This window comes from Vicia villosa, linkage group LG2 (assembly GCF_029867415.1).
Source record: "Vicia villosa cultivar HV-30 ecotype Madison, WI linkage group LG2, Vvil1.0, whole genome shotgun sequence".
Lineage (NCBI taxonomy): Eukaryota > Viridiplantae > Streptophyta > Magnoliopsida > Fabales > Fabaceae > Vicia > Vicia villosa.
In genome coordinates, this window is record NC_081181.1 from 187,645,093 (window position 1) to 187,650,140 (window position 5,048).

Consider the following 5,048-nt stretch of genomic DNA (forward strand, 5'->3'; position numbering starts at 1 on the left):
GAGGTGAAGTTCAGAAACTTACCTCTGAAAATGGAGATCGTGAGGATGATTGAGAGCACCTGGGTTTGAATGAATGATCTCAATAGCTTCCTTGAGACTCAATGATGCTAACTGAATGCTTATTGGAGCTTGAATCCTCCTGAATTGCTCTATGGACCTCCCTCGATTTCAGCTTCAAGTGAACATGGAGGTTGTTGAATTTGGAGTTACAGATGAGCTGCAGCCATCTGGTTAGCTTCACTATGACCTGAGGAGTGTGTCTGGATGATTGGCTTGACTTGAAACCTCCTGAATCAGTCTATGGACCTCCAACTGCAAATGCTCCAAAGTGAGAGCAACAATGGTGTTCCTCTACTTACAGAAGTGATCCAGGTGCTTGGATCACCTCAAATGACCTCCCTTGAGATGTTAGAATGCTCACTTTCCAAAGATAAGCTCTGGTTTGAAGAAATCGATTCTTCTTGCCAAAGATCTTTGAAAAACAATGAACATGAGAAGAGAAAGAGAAAGCAAGAAATATGGTTGCTTTGGTGTGTTTTTGAATGAGGAATGCATATGTATTTATAGGCAAATGGATCAGTATAGCTGCAGAGGAGTGAGCTTCCTTAGTGAAGTTGATTTGCTTTCTTAGCCATGAAGGAAGTTTGCAAGTATCTCTTATGCAATGATGAGAATTTTGATTCCATTTGATCAATCCCCTAGCCCTCGATTTTGTTTAATCTTAGGGGACAATTCTGAGCCAGAAATGAGCTCTAATTGGTTGGTGAGAAGATTCCTTGGGTGATTCATCAATTTGCCATAAATTCACAAATGTAATCATTACATAATCACATGTTCTTGTTTTTAGAATCTTCTTCAATTCTTATGGCATGGTGAAAATGAATGCATGGCATGTTTTCAGATGTGTTATGGGTCGTGTAGCATCCATAAGAGAGGTTATTTGCACAAAATTTGCAAAGTCCAAAAGTGTCCATGACCTATAATTTTGCTTCATGAGGCCAACTTTGAACAAGCATAACTCTTAGCTCAAATTGAATTTGGAGAAGGTTGAACATAATTTGGAAAGCCCTAAACATCTACTTTAAATCATTAGTTTATGTCTTCTTCAGAATCATTTGGGAAATTTGTGAAAAATGAGCCCAAAGTTGGATGAAAACTAGGTTAAAACACTTAGAAAAATTTCTAAGTGTTTATGACCTAAAACTCCAAAATTTCCAAAACTCTCAAATGATTGATCTTTTGAAAAAAGTTCCTTTGTAAGATGTTATTTTATTTTGCAAGATCTACAACTTTCATGTTGGAAGTTTTTTGAGTTGTGTAGGTGAAATTTTGAGTTCTCACCATGCCCTCAAAAACCCTAATTCCCGACTTTTTCCTCCTTGATGAATTTCTTTGAATTTCTTTGGTCAAATGACTTTATTATCCATATATTGATGATATTGATCCTTAAAAGTCATGGTTTGACCAAAAATCTCAAAAGTCAATGGTGATCCCACACAGTTGACTTTTCCTGACAAAGTGAATTTTTGGGCTTTTGTGAAGAAACAAGATCTTCTCCTCAAATGAATGATGTAAATGGATTATATTGAGGTAGTAGAGATTCTTGAATCATGCATTGAGTTTTGGATCCATGCCCTGATTAAAAGTCAACCATCCTGGTGAATTAGGTCAAAAACCCTAATTGTCGACCAGATGGGAATGATGACTGTAGACTTTGAATTGAGGTGTGATGTCCAGTTGATCTTGTCATATGAGTTATTTGAAGATGATTGATGTCTTTGAATGATCCCCTGGGGCTTTTTAGGGTTTCCCAAAGGTGATCCCTGATTTTAGTCCTTGATAGACTCCAAACCCTAGTCTGTTGATCTGAGTAATCCTGTACTTAGATAACTGGGTGTCTTAATCAATCATAGGTGTAATAATGAGGGTTTTGAGTCTTATGCTTGTATTAGAGACTAATCCTTCTATTGATTGATCCTTTGCCTGGATTTTCTTGTCTTTGAACACCCTCGATTGAATGTCAGGCTGCTCTGGGTACTTGCTTTGACTTGATGAAAATCCTGAAGATATGTCATCTCAGGGGGGGTCAAAAATTAGGGTATGACAGATGCCCCTATTTAAGTTTCTTTTAACTGGAGGGAGAGAGATTGATATCTCGATCTCTTCTGCGTAAAAGAGACTTAAATATCAAAGAATGCCCGAATTTTGGGCGCTCCTGAGATGATAAAATCTTTGCATGATTTGATCCTTTTGTCGCACTTGGCGGGGGATGAGGAGATAAACTCCTGCAGAAATACTTGATGTGGATTCTGGTGAATGGATGGCAATGTAGGATGCGCAATCCATCTTCTTTAACTAAGTGTTGATACTTAGAAAAAGGTAAACAACCTCCTCTCGTTCCGGATGTCCAAATCTCGAAACTGGTCTCAGTTGCGTTTGGACGATATCTCAGATAAAGAGAAAATTTCCAAAGGTTTGTTTCCTCATCAAACTTCTTACCAGCACTTGGAGGTAAGATGCCATTTGACGGCTGTAGAGAAACTTCAAAGGTTTGTTTCCTCGTCAAACTTCTTACCAGCGCTTGGAGGTAAGATGCTATTTGACGGCTGTAAAGAAACTTCAAAGGTTTGTTTCCTCGTCAAACTTCTTATCAGCGCTTGGAGATAAGATGCCATTCGACGGTGGTAGAGAAACTTCAAAGGTTTGTTTCCTCGTCAAACTTCTTATCAGCGCTTGGAGATAAGATGCCATTTGACGGTGGTAGAGAAACTTCACCATCTTCCCTTTTGACTTGACGTCTTTGAAAGAATGTCATATGGCCTCATGATCTTTTGAGGGGCTAATGACTTTGTTTGAAGGCGGACGAACTGTTTTCAGGGTGAAAACTGCCATTCGTCGACTGATGCCCGGGGAATCAACGAACTGTTTTCCTAAGAGGAAAACTGCCATTCATCGACTCTGTGGGGAGTTAAACATCCAAGAAACAGACAAACCGTTTGAAGAAACTGCCATTTGTCGATCTCTTGAGTATTTAGCAGACAAACTGTCTTTTCTTGGGAAAAGACTGCCATTTGCCAATTGCTAGGGGAGCAAACTGTCTTCTACTGGGAGAGACTGCCATTTGCTGACTTTGTCATGATAGAAAGTGAGCAAACTGTCTTCTGCTGAAAGAGACTGCCATTTGCTGACTCTGTTATGATAGAAAGTGAGCAAACTGTCTTCTGCTGAAAGAGACTGTCATTTGCTGACTTTGTTGTGATAGAAAGTGAGCAAACTGTCTTCTGCTGAAAGAGACTGCCATTTGCTGACTTTGTTGGGGAATCTGAACTATCTTCTGGACGAAGACTATCATTCGCTGACTCCGCTGGGGAATCATTTGTTGATCTGCTGGGAGATTCTGAATTATTCTTTGACAAGAAGTGGCACCTCTTGACCCTGCTGGGGAAATACCAAACCTGTAGGGAATTCCAAAATGTGAAGCAGACTATCTTATCTGAAGAAGACTGTCGAATGTCGCTCTGCAGGAGAATCTCGGCTGAGGAAATCCAAAAGTGAACAAACTATCTCTTTGAGGGAGACAACCATTTGTTGACTTGCTTGGGGAGATCCTTGTGTATGAACTGTTGTTTCGAAGGAAAAAGTTTCTCCGGAATTTGCAGGGGAAACTTGAGTTCATGCCTTAATGACTTAGGCATTCACAGGATCAAAGCCCGATTCGGCTATGCAATTATGATGTAATGTATGCATGAATATTATGACAATGATAAAATGTAAAGTGAATGTGAATAGAATTGTCGCGGATGGAAAATCCTAAGATACGACTTGAATTCTTGTTGATCAGAAGATGTCCTCTCCTTGTAGTTCGAACTCTGTTGGGAATATCTGGTTATCAGTTGTCCGCTGTCCGAAATGAGTAATATGAATTGAAGTGATGATCCGTCATCGGGAGATGTTCGCAAAGCGACCTCATGGGGAAATATTGGTTCCCGGAGTCTCAACCGTTCTCGGAGCAACTGTTTGCATTCTTCCTATTGTTTGTAAACCTCAGAAAGAAATTTCACCTTTATTTTTGCAAGTAAATTCATTTTATTTTATGAAAACATTTGTTTCAAGAAAATGACTGTTTAAACTTAAAATGCATTCCAAGAAACTGAATAAGACTAGATTGCAAAGGAAAAGCACAAGGCTCAAATTATTATATATGGAATGGTAATCAGCCAAATGCTTGATTCCATGGAGTATTTACAAAGTTGGAAATTGGTAATTTTCGGGAAAAGGGCTACGATGAAACGTGACGACCGTTATCTTTCCCTTCCACTCCGAGTTGCGCTGTATTCATGCTTCGTAGAAGATGACCTGCTGTTGATGAACACTCCGCTATGGATTTTGAATGATCAAGTGTGTCCTGAACACAGTTACTTGCCATATATCCCTAACTTTTGCGTAAACTACCCCTTTCGGGTTTTAAGTCTACCGGGATTGATTATTATATATTTTTTTTATGTCTCTAACTTTTGCCTGAATCGCCCTTTCGGGTTTTCGATTCACCGAGACGCTCTTTTTTGCCTAAGTCGCTCTTTGAGAGTTTTCAACTTAGCGAGCTGTTCTTTTGTTTATTTAGGCGAAGTATTTCTTGACTGCGTCGACGTTCACAGGACGGGTGAATTCTTCTCCATCCATAGCCGTGAGTATTAAGGCTCCTCCTGAGAAAGCTCTCTTGACCACGTAGGGGCCGTCATAATTGGGAGTCCATTTCCCTCTCGAATCTGTGAGAAAAGATTGAATCTTTTTGAGTACAAGGTCGCCTTCTTTGATTGTGCGAGGTCGAACCTTTTTGTCGAAAGCTTTCTTCATTCTTTGTTGATATAGCTGTCCGTGGCATAAAGCTGTCATGCGCTTTTCTTCGATTAAGTTCAATTCATCGAATCTGCTTTGACACCACTCGGCTTCTGTTAATTTTGCCTCCATCAAAACTCTCATTGATGGAATCTCAACCTCTATAGGTAGGACTGCCTCCATGCCATATACAAGGGAGAAAGGAGTTGCTC